We start from the raw sequence: 15,782 nt of genomic DNA, 5'->3' as shown, positions 1-15,782 counted from the left end.
GCCCTGTGCCCCAACTTAGAAATTCCACTATTTCTTCACCTTTCTGGCTAGTACTCTGCTGCCACCCAGGGCTAGTTGACTGCCACTGCCTTCTCAAAAAGACTAGCCTGGCTGGGTGCCCAGGGCTCACACCTGTCATCCCAGCTACTCCAGAGGCTGAGATCTGAGGATCTCAGTTAGAAGCCAGTACTCTTGGGGCTGGGAAGGTGGCTCAGTGGTAGAGCGCTTGCCTTGCATGCTCGAGGCCCTGGGTTTGATTCCTCAGCACCACATAAGTAAAAAGAGAAAAGCTGGAAGTGGCACTGTGGCTCAAGTGGTAGAGCGCTAGCCTGGAGCTGAAGAGCTGAGGGACAGCGCCCAGGCCCAGAGTTCAGGCCAGCAATCTCCAATGAGCCAGCAAAAACCCAGAAGTGGAGCTGTGGTTCAAATGATAGAGCCCCAGGCTTGGTCAAAAAAGGGAAGTAAGAATATGAGGCCCTGAGTTCAAGTCCTAATACCATCACACATCCAACAACAAAAAAAGACACAAGGACTCTCATCATCTGTTTGTTTGTTTGTTCTGGTTCTGGGGCTCAAGCTCCAGGCCTGGGCGCCACTGGAGCCACAGCTCTACTTCCCGCTTTTTTGGGGGTGGTTCCTTGAAGATAAGAGTCTCATGAACTGTTTTTCCCAGACTGGCTATGAACTGCAATCCTCCAATCTCAGCCTCCTGAATAGCTCAGATTATAGGTGGGAATTGTTGGTTCCGGGTACAATCTGTTTTAAGATAATGCAACTAACATTGAAAAGGATGAAGTAACTCCCCCTAACTCAGCCACTGAGTTAGGGTTTTAACTCTGATCAAATGGATGCATGAGCTGTTGTTTAACTTTGACAATCTGGTGTTTACCGCAACTGTTCATTCACACCCTTCCACACACTGACGTTTTAGGGAGTACAATTTCTCTATACCTCTGTGCAATATGGCAGTTTCTGTTCTCTGTGTGTGTGTGTGTGTGTGTGTGTGTGTGTGTGTGTGCGCATGTGCACGCGCTGTTCCTAGGATTTGAACTCAGAAGCTGTCCCTCAGCTTCTTTTGCTCAAGGCTATTCTCCACCACTTGAGCCACAGTTCCACTTCCAGCTTTTTGGGTGGTTCATTAGAAGGAAGAGTCACAGACTTTTCTGCCCAGACTGGCTTCAAAACACGATCCTCAGATCTCAGCGTCCTGAGTAGCTGGGATGGCAGACGTGAGCCACCAGTGCCCAGCTACTTTCTGTTCTTTTCTGGAACATTCTGCCGTGCAATGCACCACTCCAGCCTTCATTCTGGTTTGTTTGGGTGGTGGATTTTATCTTTCAATGCTAGGAAATCGCTTGTTGCCAGGATAGCCTGGCTATCCTCCAACTGTGTTCCTCCTGCTTCTGCCTCCTGAGGGCTGAGATTACAGGTATGCTTTAAAATGCCCAGTTTCAGGGCTGGGAAGGTGGCTCAGTGGTAGAGCGCTTGCCTTGCCTGCCTGAGGCCCTGGATTCGATTCCTCAGCACCACATAAGCAAAAAGAAAAAAAAAAATGCCCAGTTTCAGTTTGTTTGTTTTTTTCCTACAGGAAGTCTGTGATCATCTCTCTACCCTAGTCTAAGTTGAAAACATAATGAAATGATTCCCTACCTGCTTTTTTTTCTTTCTTCCTTTCTTCCTCTTTTCTTCCCTTTGTCTCTTCCTTCTTTCTTCCCTCCCTTCCTTCTTTCTTCCCTCTTACTTAGTTCAGGGGCTTGGACTCAAGGTCTCACTCTCTTGCTTAGCTTTTTCTGCTCAAGGCTGATGCTCTACCACTTGAACCACACCTCTACTTCCAGCATTTTGTTGGTTAGTGGGAGATAGGAGTCTCATAGGCTTTCCTGTCTGGGCTGGCTTGGAACTGTGATCCTCAAACCTCAGCCTCTTGAGTAACTAGGATGACAGGTGTAAGCCTGGCTACTTTTAGCTTCTGAATCATGCCATGGCCTGTTCTTTATGAGAACCTCCTCTTGTTATATGAGCAAATAAATCCCCTTTATAGAGAGTTCAGAAGATTTATAGGAGTCATTAGTTCAATCTGACCTCGGCAATAGGTCCTAACAGACCAGACTAAAAATGAAGTCACTCATGTTACAGATTGACACTAGCAGGAAATAGTTCCAAGAGGTCTTGACAGGGGAGGGGGATAAGGGACAGGGGAGGGTTAAGGGGTGGGGTCAGAGAGGGGGTGTAGCCAGGGTAATGTAGGATCCTGACTAAGAGGTACAATGTGTCCATAGCCTGAAGCAGGCCCGTTATGGGTAACTAGATAAGAAAGTCCCTTCTGCTTTAACTGGATAAGAAAGCAAATTTAAACCTGCCAACTCCATTTTGTTCTGCATTTGCTTTCTTCAGCCCCTTTTCTAACTCTTAAGTTTTTCTGTTCAGCTCATCAATACTCTATATATAGGTAGATATACTCTATATACATGTAGATATAGATATAGGTAGATATAGGTGTGTGTGTGTGTGTGTGTGTGTGTGTGTGTGTGTGTGTGTGTGTGTGTTGGGGCTAGGAATTGAACTCAGGGCCTCGATGTTGTTGCTTAGCTTTTTCACTCAAAGCTTCTGGCTTTTTGGTGGTTTATTGGAAATAAGAGTCTCATGGAGAGCTGGGAAGGGGCTCAGTGGTAGAGTGCTTGCCTTGCATGCATAAGGCCCTGGGTTCAATTCCTCAGCACCACATAAGCAGAAAAAGCCAGGAGTGGCGCTGTGGCTCAAGTGGTAGAGCACTAGTCTTGAGCTGAAGAGCTGAGGGACAGCGCCCAGGCCCAGAGTTCAGGCCCACGACTGACAAAAAAAAAAAAATAATAATCTTAAAAAATAAAAATTTAGGGGCCGGGAAGGTGGCTCAGTGGTAGAGCGCTTGCCTTGCATGCCTGAGGCCCTGGGTTCGATTCCTCAGCACATAAGCAAAATAGAAAAAAGCCGGAAGTGGCGCTGTGGCTCAAGTGGTAGAGCGCTAGCCTTGAGCTGAAGAGCTGAGGGACAGTGCCCAGGCCCAGAGTTCTGGCTCCACGACCCAAAAAAAAAAGAAAAATTTAAAAAAGTGTCTCATGGACTTGCCTGCCTGGGTTGGCTTTGAACCACAGTCCTCAGATCTTAGCCTCCTGAGTGGCTAGGATTACAGGTGTGAGCCACCAGCACCTGGCTCCAGTTCTACGTTTTGTTAGTTAATTAGAGAGTCTTGAGGACTTTTCTTCTTGGGTTGTCTTTGAACCTTGATCCTCTAGATCTCAGACTCCTGAGTGACTAGGCTAACAGGTGTGAGCTACCAGTACTATGCTTCAAAAATCAAGTTGTTGTTGTTGTTTTGCGAATCCTGGGGCTTGAACTCAGGGCCTGGGCACTGTCCCTGAGCTTCTTTTGCTCAAGAGTAGCACTCTACCACTTGAGCCACAGCTCTACTTCTGGCTTTTTCTGTGTATGTGGTACTGAGGAATTGAAGCCAGAGCTTCATGCATGCTAGGCAAGCACTCTACCATGAAGCCACCTTCCCAGCCCAAGGACTCAGTTCTGATGAGATTAAAAGGCAAAAACTTGGGCACCTAAGCCCAGAAGGATCTTCCAGATGCCCAGAGGGCTATGCCAGGAGCCAGGACAAATGTTCTGAATAGAGAGGGAGAGGGAAGGGCACGGAAATCTGGAAGCAATTTGGGAAGCTGTGGAAAGCATATTCCATTTAACTTAAATATTTCACAAATACTTTGAAGCCAGGCGGTGGTGACTTCACCTGGCATCCTAGCTACTCAGGAAGCTAAGATCTGAGGATCGCGGTTCAAAGCCAGCCCAGGCAGGAAAGTCCATGAGACTCTTATCTCCAATAAACCACCAGAAAACTGGAAGTGGCGCTGTGGCTCAAGTGGTAGAGCACTAGCCTTGAGCTGAAGAGCTGAGGGACAGCGCCCAGGCCCAGAGTTCAAGCCCTATGACGGACACACACAGAGACACAGACACACACAGACACACACACACACACACACACACACACACACACACTCAGAAAAACCACCTTTGAAATACCAGAGAGAATGTGAGAACCACCTAGGTTTGTTGTTCTTGTTGTTGGCAGTCCTGGGGTTTGAACTCAGGACCTCATGATTGCTAGCCAGATGCTCTAGCCCTCTAGCCATACCTTCTTCAGCCTGGCCTGCCTAGTTGAAGGCTTTAAGTTCTGCTGGAATTCCCACAGTGAGTTAACCAATGACACAATAGCCAGAGCAGGAATCAGAAACCAGATTTGGGGGTGATCTGTACCCTCACTGCTCTGAGGACTTTCCCCTGCTGTTCTTCTGCAGGTGAGTGATTTGTGTCCCCCCAAATGTCTGGGAGATCCAGGAGTTACAGCCTTGGGTTGCTGTGTGGGTCAGTGGCTGGCAGGGGGCAGCAGCACAAAGCATTGTTCCCTTGGAGACACAGAATGGGGATGGAAGATCTAACTGTAACACAGATGCAGAATTTAACAACCGCAGGGCACGAAGTTCCCAGCTGAACCCTCCAGCAGGGCCATAACAGACAACATTCCATTTCACCTGCACCATGCTCAGATGGCCCTTTCAAAGCAGCATCCTGGCAGGCTTGGTAGATACTTATCCACAACACTGCAGTGACTTGTCTTTCAGATCTGAGGTTGAGCCCTGCCTTTGCCAGCTGTTCATCTAAAGCCAATCAAGCTAAACAAAGAAAAAAAAACTGACTTTTCTAGGCGTCCTGAGCCTGTCTTCCAACAAACTGCTCTTCCCCTGCTGAGATGATATCTATCATCCTTAAGGTAAGGAGTCGTGACACATGCCTGTAATACCAGCTGTCCGAGCAGAGGTGAGGGAATACCTTGAGTCCAGGCTGGTGAGATCATCAGCTTTGGTGACACAGTGAGGCTTCATCTCACACAGAGCAAGTTGGGGGCCAGTGGCTCATACCTGTGATCCTATTCTGACCTGGGTTCCAGTCCTGACTTTGCTCTGTGTCTTGGGAAAGTCATTTACCCTCTCTGAACTTCTCTTTTCTTTTTACTTTTTTTTCCCCCAGGGATTGATACCAAGATTTGAACTCATGGCTTCAGGATCCTGTTTGGCTTATTTTACAGGTCTGGCTCTAGTTTGGCATTTTGCCTGCCCAGCCCCTTCTTGTGTCTACAAAGACTGAGTAGGGAGCTCAGATAATGACTTTGTATGTGTGCACGCGCGCACGCACGTGTGCATGCACACACACACGTGTGTGCACACACTAGTCCTGGCTTGAACTCAGGGCCTGGGTGATGTCCCTGAGCTTGTTTTGCTCAGGACTAGCCCTCTACCACTTGAGCCACAGCTCCACTTTTGGCTTTTTGCTGATGCATTAGAGATGTAAGAGTGTCAAGGACTTTCCTACCCAGGCTAGCCTCAAATTGCAATCCTCTGGTCTCAGCCTCCTGAGTAGCTAGGATGACAGGCACTCCATTACAATACTTTTATGTTGAGAAACTGAACCACTAAGGTGTGAAGCTAAACAAACAAAAAAAAAGATGTCACCCAGGTACCCGTGGCTCATGATTGTCATCCCAGCTACTTAGGAGGCTGAGATCAGAGGACTGCAATTCAAAGCTACTCAGTCCCTGCGATTCTTATCTCTAATAAACTACCAAAAAAGCCAGAAGTGGCACTGTGGCTCAAAGTGGTCCAGGGCTAGCATTGAGCAAAGAAGCTTAGGGACAGCACCCAGGCCTTGAGTTCAAGCCCCAGGCCTGCAGCAGGGGTGGGGGGTAAGGGGGGCAGGGGGAAGGGGGGTGGCGGGGGGCGGAGAGGAACCAGATGCCAGGTGGCCCCAATGCCAGAGGGCTCAAATGTCCGGGTGGAGAGTTTGGACTTTGGCCTTTGGTTCTTGGACTGAAGGATTGGACAGGAAAGTAACTGCAATAAAAGTTGGTGTCTGGAAACCCAGCAGGCACAGGGAGGGTATTGAGTGTAATCCCAGCCAAATGGGGTGGAAGTGGGGAGGGGGTAGGAAAGGGAGGGGGGAACTCAGCTCCCATCCTTTCCCTGCAGCTCGGGTGGGTTTCCCAGAATCCTCTCTGTGTGTCATGACCACGTCACCATGTACCCAGAGACAAAGCTGGGGCTCAAACCCAGGGCTTGGAGCTCTTGCTTGGATTTTTCACCCCAAACTGGGGCTCTTCCACTTGCACTATACCTCCACTTCTAGCTTTTTGCTGATGTATGAGAGAAAAGAGTCTCAAAGACCTCCCCCCCCCCCCCCCCCCCCCCCCGCCTCCCGCAGCCTGGTTCTGAACCTCTGAGCCTGAGTCCTCAGGTCTCAGGCTCCCCGAGTAGCTGAGATTACAGGTCTGTGCATCAGCATCTGGTGAAGACCCAACTTCCTGCTTTAGTAACATACAGAGATATTCTGGCTCCTGACAACAGGAGAGAAAAAGCGTGAGCTCCTGGGGCCTCTGTGCTAGCCAAGGTTTATCCTCCCTGGAGCTGTGGAGCTCTCTGCCACAGAGATTTCTAGAGCCTTCTCTGTCTAGGTTCTGCTTTTGCTCAGCTTGAAAAATGTTCCGCCTTCCACCCTCTCAGCCCCCTATAACCACACCCACAGCAAGGGCAAACCTTTCTACTTGGAACACTTTTTTTTTGGTATGTTCTGGTACCACTTGAGCAACAACTTCTACCACTTGAGCCACAACTTCATGCTGGGTTTTTGCTGGTTCATGGGAGGTAAGAGTTGCCTAGACTTTTCTGCCTGGGTTGGCTTGGAACCGCAATCCTCAGATCTCGGCCTCCTTGAGTAGCTAGGATTACAGATGTGAGCACCAGTGCCTGGCTCTAGTTTTGTGTTCTGAGATCACACTGAATAAGTAGTCTCCAGTGTCCACTGCAAGGCTGAGAGGTGACAGTTTTACATCAAAAGCAAGGCCGTGTACAGGCGAGAGAGCAGAGAATCGGGTATCTGTGGCCCACACCTTTCATCCTAGCTACCCAGGAGGCTGAGATCTAAGGATCACAGTTCAAAGCCAGCCTGGGCACGAAAGTCTGTCAGACTCTTATCTTCAAAGCAGTTGTGGCTCAAGTGGTAGAGCACCAGCCTTGAGGAAAACAAAAGGCTCAGGGACAGCTCTCAGGCCCTGAGTTCCAACTGCAGTACTTGCACAGAAACAAAAAACAGACAAAAGAATAAAATTCAAAAGAGATTGAGGGCTGAGGGCAGCTGCTCCCAAATCCTGGTGGAAGGATGAAGCCATTTTCCATGCTTTAGCAAGACAAGAGGCTGAGCTCATCTGCAAATCCCAGGCCACTGAGAATCTGGAAAGATCAATTAATTCAGAATGGGGTTTATCTCTAGCCTGTTAAATCGGCTACTGGAGGAAATCTCCACCAGCAATCTTGGGCTGAAATCATCTTTATGTCGTGATTGAACCCAGGACCGGCTTGCAGTGACCAGCAGCTAGCTAGTCAGTCTCATTATCCCACTTTTTTTTTTTTTTTTTTTTTTTTTGAGTCCGGTCGTGGGGCCTGAACTCTGGGCCTGGGCGCTGTCCCTCAGCTCTTCAGCTCAAGGCTAGCGCTCTACCATTTGAGCCACAGTGCCACTTCCGGCTTTTTGCTTATGTGGTGCTGAGGAATCGAACCCAGGGCCTCAGGCATGCAAGGCAAGTACTCTACCACTGAGCCACCTTCCCAGCCCCTCATTATCCCACTTTTGAATCAAGGGCCTCTAAAGGTCAAATACCTACTTCCCTGTCCCCTGCCCCCCCAACCCAGCCCAAGTGAATTCATACCTTCTGTAGCTATTATTTGCAGATTCATAGGCTCCTTAAAATCTTTGTCAAAGTCAGTTGCCAGTGGCTCATGCCTATTATCCCAGCTACTCAGGAGGCTGAGATCTGAGGATTCAAAGCCAGCCTGGGCAGGAAAGTTTGTGAGACTCTTATCTCCAGCAAACTAACAAAAAGCCAGAAGTAGCAGGCACTGGTGGCTCATGCCTATAATCCTAGCTAGAGCCTAGATCTAGATCTCAGGAGGCTGAGATCTGAGGATCATGGTTCAAAGCCAGCCTGGGCAGGAAAGTCCATGAGACTCTTTTTTTTTTGGTCAGTCGAGGGGCTTGAACTCTGGGCCTGAGTGCTATCCCTCAGCTCTTCAGCTCAAGGCTAGCGCTCTACCACTTGAGCCACAGCATCACTTCTGGTTTTCTGGTGCTTTATTGGAGATAAAGAGTTTCACGGACTGTCCTGCTCAATCCTCACATCTCAGCCTCCTGAGTAGCTAGAATTACAGGCGTGAGCCACCGGCGCCCAGCCTCCATGAGACCCTTATCTCCAATTAACCACCAGAAAACCAGAAGTGGCACTGTGGTTCAAGTGGTAGAGTGCTAGCCTTGAGCTGAAAAGCTCAGGGACAGTGCCCAGGCCCAGAGTTCAAGCCTCACAACCTATTAAAAAAAAAAAAAGCCAGAAGTAGAGCTACGGCTCAAGTGGTAGAGGGCTAGACTTGAAAACAAAGGCTCAGGGCTCTGAGTTCAAGCCCCAAGACAGGTGCCCGTGTGCGCACACATGCACACATGTGTGTACGTGCAAGCATGCACACACACACACAAACTTTGTCATACACCAGGTGGCTCACGCCTATAATCCTAGCTACTCAGAAAGCTGATCTCTGAGATCAGTGTTCCAAACCAGCCTAGGCAGGAAAGTCCATGAGAATCTTATCTCCACATAACCCAGAAAAGCTGGAGGTGGAAGTGTGACTTAAGTGGAAAAGCTAAAGGGCAGCACCCAGCCCCTGAGTTCAAACCCCAGCACTGGTGTGTGTGTGTCTGTGTGTATGTGTGTCTGTGTCTGTGTCTATCAGTGATCTCAAAAGCCCAACTCAGCCAGGTGGGTCACACCTGTCATCCTAGCTCCTCAGGAGGCTGAGATCTGAGGATGGTGGTTCGAAGCCAGCCCAGGCAGAAAAGTCCTCATGAGACTTTTATCTCCAATGAACTACTCAGAAAATTTAAGTAGCACTGTGGCTCAAAGTGGTAAAGTGCTAGTCTTGAGCAAAAGAGCTCAGGGACAGCACCCAAGCCCTGTGTTCAAGCTTCATGACCAACAAAAAACATCATGACCAACAAAAAACAACAAAAAGCCCAATTCATCTAGTGACTGTTTGGAAAACCTAATTAAGGAGTTTCATTCTCATTTTGGTTTTATGTATGAACTGAATGTCAATGAATTTGGTAAAGAAAAAAAAAAACAAAAAAACAATGAGAGGCTGGGAAGGTGGCTCAGCAGTAGAGTGCTTGCCCCTCATGCAAAAAAACAATGAAAGGCACCAGTAGTTCACACCTGTAATCCCAGCTACTCAAGAAGCTGAGATCTGAGGATCATGGTTCAAAGCCAGCTTAGGTAGGAAAGTCTGTAAGACTGTTACCTCTCATGAACCACTACCACCACCAACAAAAAAGCCAGAACCGGAGCTGTGGCTCAAGTCATAGAGTGCTAGCCTTGAGCAAACAACAACAAAAACCAAAAAGCCTAAGGGACAATACCCAGGACCTGAGATCAAGTCTCAGTACCTCCCCTCTTCACCCCCTACCTCCTGTAAATTGATCCCAGAAGGAGAGCTTGTTTACTCGCAAGACCTTTTGGTTTTCTTTTTAAAAAATAGTTGCTTTATTTGTTTTTGTGTATGAGGTACTGAGGAATCAAACCCAGGGTCTCAGCATGCTCGGCAAGCATTCTACCCACCAAGCCGCGTTCCCAGCCTGAGCTTTCGGTTTTCTGTTTTGCATAAATATTATGGACTGTACACAGCTGGGAACCGGGCTTGGGAAGGCTCCCTTCTCCCGGGAAGGCCGTGGTGGGGCCGCTGAAGGGTAAAGCCATTCCTGGCAGGGTGAAGCACTAGCAATTTACACAGATATGGCAGAGGGCAGGACAAAGCCAGCACACCAGCCGATCCCTCCATGGCCCTGGGACTTGAACTCTGAGCCTGGGTGCTGTCCCTTGGCTTTCTCTGCTGCTCAAGGCTGTTCCTCAACCACTTGAGCCACAGCTTCACTTCCAGGGCTTTTTTCTGGTTCAGTGGAGATCAGAGTTTTATAGACTTTCCTGCCAGGGCTGCTGTTGAACTGCAATCTTCAGATCTCAGCCTCCTGCGTAGCTGGGATTACAGGAGTGAGCCACCAGCCTGGGGCTCTCATTTACGTTTAAGCACAGGAGGGGATGTGAGGCATAAATGGTTAAGAAGCTCACTGGAGATTGCACACTATAAGATTTCGAGGCCTGGGAAGGTGGCTCAGTGGTCGAGTGCTTGCCTGGCACGCATGAGGCCCTGGGTTCAATTCTTCAGCACCACATAAGCAGAAATAGCCAGAAGTGGCACCATGGCTCAAGTGGTAGAGCGCTAGCCTTGAGCTGAAGAGCTGAGGGACAGCGCCCAGGCCCAGAGTTCAGGCCCCACGACCGACCAAAAAGAAAAAAAAAAGATTTCAATGCAGACATCTTGATGCCCTGTTGCTACAGTGAGCATCTCTCTAGCCCAGCCCCTCCCCCCACAAAGACACCCCCAATCTGCCTTGCCCATCAACCCCGGGTGGCAGAAAGGCTTGGGCAAGCTTTGCTGCTGGAGAGGAAGGCAGGAGGATGGATTTCAGTCCTGACGGTATTAATTGGCAGTCTCTGCTGGACATCTGAAGGGACCTGGCCTTTATTATTTGCATATTCATGTTGTGGTTGTATATATTAGCTTGGGATGCTTGGCTGAAATGCCTTTGCTCTGCTTTGGGATTTGCAGCGAGAGTTCTACTATAAAGCAAGTGAAAGGGACATTCTAAAGGTATTGGTTTCAGCCTGGGAATATCTTTGTCTTTTATTGGTGGTGGTGGTCATGGTGCTTGAACTCTGGACCTGGGTGCTGCTCAAGGCTGGCCCTCTACTACTTGAGCCACAAGCACTACTTCTGGTTTTCTGGTGGTTCATCAGAGATAAGAGTCTCCCAGACTTTCCTTCCTGGGTTGGCTTTGAACCACAATCCTCAGATCTCAGTCTTCTGAGTAGCCAGGATGACAGGTGTGAGCCATCAGTGCCTGGCTGTTTGTTTTGTGTTTTTGTTTTGTTTTGTGTCAGTATTTAGGCTTGAACTCAGGACCTGGGTACTATTTCTTTTGTGTGTGTGTGTGTGTGTGTGTGTGTGTGAGAGAGAGAGAGAGAGAGAGAGAGAGAGAGAGAGAGAGAGAGAGAGAGAGTCATGGGGCTTGAACTCTGGGCCTGGGCGCTGTCCCTCAGCTCTTCAGCTCAAGGCAAGCACTCTACCACTTGAGCCACAGCGCCACTTTTGGTTTTCTGAGTGGTTTGTTGGGGATAAGAGTCTCACTCTCACAGAGTTTCCTGCTCAGGCTGGCTCTGAACTGGGATCCTCAGATCTCAGCCTCCTGAGTAGCTAAGATTACAGGCGTGAGCCACCAACGCCTGGCCTGGGTATTATTTCTTAGCTTTTTTTCTTTTTTTTCCAGTTCTGGGGCTTGAATTCAGGGACTGGGCACTGTCCCTGAGCTTCTTTTGTTCAAGCCTAGCACTCTACCACTTGAACCACCGCGCCACTTCTGGTTTTTCTGTGTATGTGGTACTGAGGAATCGAACCCAGGGCTTCATACATGGTAGGCAAGCACTCTGCCAGTAAGCCACATTCTCAGCCCTATCTCTTAGCTTAAAATTTTTTTTTTTAAATTTAAAGCTGGTGCTCTACCACTTGAACCACACCTCCACATTTGGCTTTTTACTGGTTCATGGGAGATAAGATTCTCCCAGATTGCTCTGCCCGAGGCTGGCTTCAAATCTAGAAGTCTCAGATCTCAGCTTCCTGAGTAGCTAGGACTTCAGGCGTGAGAGCTGGATGCCCAGCTTAAGGCCAGTCTCATTTGTTAGCAGAAGTCCCGCCCCCTCCTGTCACTCATCAGTGCCCCACTCCCCGTGTTTCTCGGGACAGAACGTGAACCCTTGTCTCTCCGTGAGTCTGTGAGGCCCCCATCTCTCCAGGGGCAGGAAGAGTGACTGCTGGACTGCTTGTCTGCCCAGCCCACCCTTGCCACGTGCCCTGGGCGTGGGAGCTCATAGGGAGAAGCCATCGATCCTCACAGCCACATTTCCTGGGAGCAGCTGCATCCACGCCGGCCCACGCCAAGCTGAGGACAGCCTGGCCTGGGTCTGCTGCTGTGTGGCTCTGTGTTTCATTGTCACCTGTGCCCAGCTGACACTGTCCTTAGCCATCCAGCCTTCCATACCTGGCCTCAGCCATCCAGCCCAAAGCGTCTCAGGCACTGGAATGCAGGAGAGCTTGCTGAAGGTTCCACATATGCAAGGCCTGAGATTCTGCCTTTTTTTTTTTTTTTAATTGGTCGTGGTGCCTGAACTCTGGGCCTGGGTGCTGTCCCTCCGCTCTTCAGCTCAAGGCTAGCGCTCTACCACTTGAACCACAGTACCACTTCTGGTTTTCTGGTGGGTTTATTGGAGATAAGAGTCTCAAAGACTTTCCTGCACAGGCTGGCTTTGAACCGGGATCCTCAGAAGTCAGCCTCTTGAGTAGATAGGATGAAAGACATGAGCCACTGCTGCCCAGCTATCATTATCATTATTATTATCATCATCATCATCACTATTACTATTTTGGTGCCAGTCCTGGGACTTGAACTCAGGACCTAGGTACTTGTCCCTGAGCTCTTTTGCTCAAGGCTAATGTTCTACTACTTGAACTACAACTCCACTTCCAGTTTTCTGGTGGTTCATTGAAGATAAGTCTTGTGGACTTTCTGGCCCAGGCTGGCTTAGAACCGGGATCCTCAGATGTCAGCCTCTTGAGTAGCTAGGATGAAAGATGTAAGTCACTGCTTTTTTGATTGCTATTTTGATTGTTTGTGTCAATACTGGGGCTTGAACTCAGGGTCTTGCACTCTTGCTTGGCTTTTTTCACTCAAGGCAAGTGCTCTACTACTTGAGCCACACCTCCACTTCTGGCTTTTGGGTGATTCATTGGAGATAAGAGTCTGAAAGACTTTCCTGCCCAGGCTGGCTTTGAACCAAATTCTCAGATCTCAGCTTCTTGAGCAGCTGGGATTATAGGCGTGAGCCACCTGGCTGGTCTCTGTATCATAGCTGAGCCCTGGGCAAAGGACCATGCCAGTTTATACCCTGGCCTGTTGTGTCCTGGGGGCACCTCTCTCTGCTCTGGCCACAAGCACTGGGCAGCCAGAGGCCTGGTAGCTAAGCTGGGCCCAGGGGAAGCTGGAATCAGGGAGTCAATTAAGTTTCCATGGACACAAGGCACTGGAATTCGGGCGCCTGCTCCCTCCCGCCTGGAATGGGTTAGTTTGACCTTCTACATTGATTAACGAGGTCGTTGTGTAATGCTTTGTTTAAAGGGACGGTTTCTGGACTGGCAGCGCTGCCTGCCTGCTCCCCAGAGCTCCGTTCTGCCCAGTGTTCCCTGCACGTCCAGGGCTGCTAGGTTATTCCCAACGACCAGGACATTTTTTGCCCCCTCTGAGATGCTCAGGGACAATGCCCCTCACCTGTCCAGGCCAGTTCACCAAGAGAGGGGAAGAGATACCAATCTGCACTCAGAAGGCAGAAGGAGGCTGCGATGTGGGTTTCTAGGGGAAGAGCTATCTTCCGCATAGAAGCAACAGCAAGTGCAAAGGCCCTGGGGTAGTGAGTTGTAAGCTTGGTATGATCAGAGTCCAGCCAGGAGGCGGAAGGACACTGAGTGCAGAAAGAATAAAAGCCTCCAAGGAAATGGGTTCCAGAAGCATGCAGCAATCCTATTATGTAATCAGAGGCGCTTGATGGGCTGGTAGACAGGAAGCCCTGTCAGTACTGACATCTGCTGCCAGAGGGCCTGGGGTACCGGGTGCTCTCTTGTTAGGGTGTGAGGATGGCACCTCCTTGTGGTGCAAAGTGGAACCCCTGTGTCCTGGGACCCCCCCCTCCCCCCCACCAGGGCCCGGGCAGCCAGTTGGAAATAGGAAAGGAGTTAAAAGTGAGTAAAGAAGGTCGGTATGGTGAAGCACACGTGTAATCCCTGCTACAGGGAGAGAGAGAGGTCAGGAGGATTGTGGTTTGAGGCCAGCTCAGGCCAAAAGTTATCAAGAACCTCCCTTGCCCCCACGCATACAGCCACGTGCTGGTGGGTTCATGCCTCAGCTACTCAGGAAGCTGAGATAGGAGATTACAGTTCAAAGCCAGCCCAGACAGGAAGAAAGTCTGTGAGACTCTAATCTCCCAGGAACCAGTAAAAAGATCAAAGCTGTGGCTCACATGGTTAAGCACCAAGCTTGAGCAGAAAAATGCTAAAGGGTAGTGCCCAGGCCCTGAGTTCCAGCCTCAGTATTGGTGTAATACACATAAAAGTTTTCAAGAAGCCGGGCGCTGGTGGCTCACGCCTGTAATCCTAGCTACTCAGGAGGCTGAGATCTGAGGATCGCGGTTCAAAGCCATCCCGGGCAGGAGAGACCATGAAACTCCTATCTCCAATAAACCACCAGAAAACCGGAAGTGGCACTGTAGCTCAAGTGGTAGAGCACTCGCCTTGAGCTGAAGAGCTGAGGGACAGCACCCAGGCCCAGAGTTCAAGCCCCACGACCGACAAAAAAAAAAAAGTTTTCAAGACCCCATCTTAGTCACAAGCCTGGTGTGGTGGTACATGTCTGAGATCAGCCTGGCATGAGAGATCCTATCTGAAAAAGGACGGAAGCCAGCAGGACTGGGAGAATGGCCCAAGTAGAAGAGTACCTGCTTTGCAAGCATCAGACTCTGAGTTCAAAGCTCATGACTGCCAATAAATAAATATAAGCAAATATTTATTATATGTCATGTTTATTCTAACCAATTCACCGGTTGGGAGCGCAGGCAATCTGGTTCTAGACTTCTCAACATTTTATTTATTTGTTTGTTTGTTTTTGTCGGTCGTGGGGCCTGAACTCTGGGCCTGGGTGCTGTCCCTGAGCTCTTCAGCTCAACCCTAGTGCTTTACCACTTGAGCCACAGCCCTACTTCTGGCTTTTTCTGCTTATGTGGTGCTGAGGAATCGAACCCAGGACCTCAAGCATGCAAGGCAAGCGCTCTACCACTGAGCCACCTTCCCAGCCCATCATTTTTAATTTTTTGTATCAGTTCTGGGACTTGAAAGCTCAGAGCCTTGGGTTCTGTCCTTCAGCTTTTTCATTCAAGGCTGGCACTCTACTACGTGAGCCATACTTCCACTTGCAGGCTTTGGGTGGTTCATCGGAGATAAGAGTCTCATCGAAGCTGGGGACTGGTGACTGACGCCTATAATCCCAGCTATTCAGGACTGAGATCTGAGGATCACGGTTTGAAGCCAGCTGGGGGAAGAATAGACTGTGAGACTCAGAAAAGGCCAGAAGCAGAGCTGTACTCAAGTAGTAGAGCACATGCCTTGAGCACAAAGAGGCTCAGGGAAAAAGGTTCATGGAATTTCCCAGCTAAGATGGCTCTGAACCATGAACCTCACATCTCAACCTCCTGAGTAGCAGAGATTACAGGCCTGAGCCACCAGCACCTGCCTGGCTTCTGAGCTGACATTTCTCTGACCTTCTCCCTTTTGCAGTTGAGTTCCATTAGAGGTTCTTCTCTTTCTAACAACCGTGAAGGACTACAGTGTCACAGAGGACTAGGGACAAAGTGTCCCCGGCTGGCATGAGACCCTCTTCTGTCCTGGCCTTTGGCTTCAGGCTTTGGGGGTCCGGCTGGGCATGTCTCCCTGGGACTG

This window comes from Dipodomys spectabilis, unplaced genomic scaffold, assembly GCF_019054845.1.
Source record: "Dipodomys spectabilis isolate Male_0828 unplaced genomic scaffold, ASM1905484v1 ptg000228l, whole genome shotgun sequence".
Taxonomy (NCBI): Eukaryota; Metazoa; Chordata; class Mammalia; order Rodentia; family Heteromyidae; genus Dipodomys; species Dipodomys spectabilis.
Note: the sequence above shows the minus strand (reverse complement) of the source record.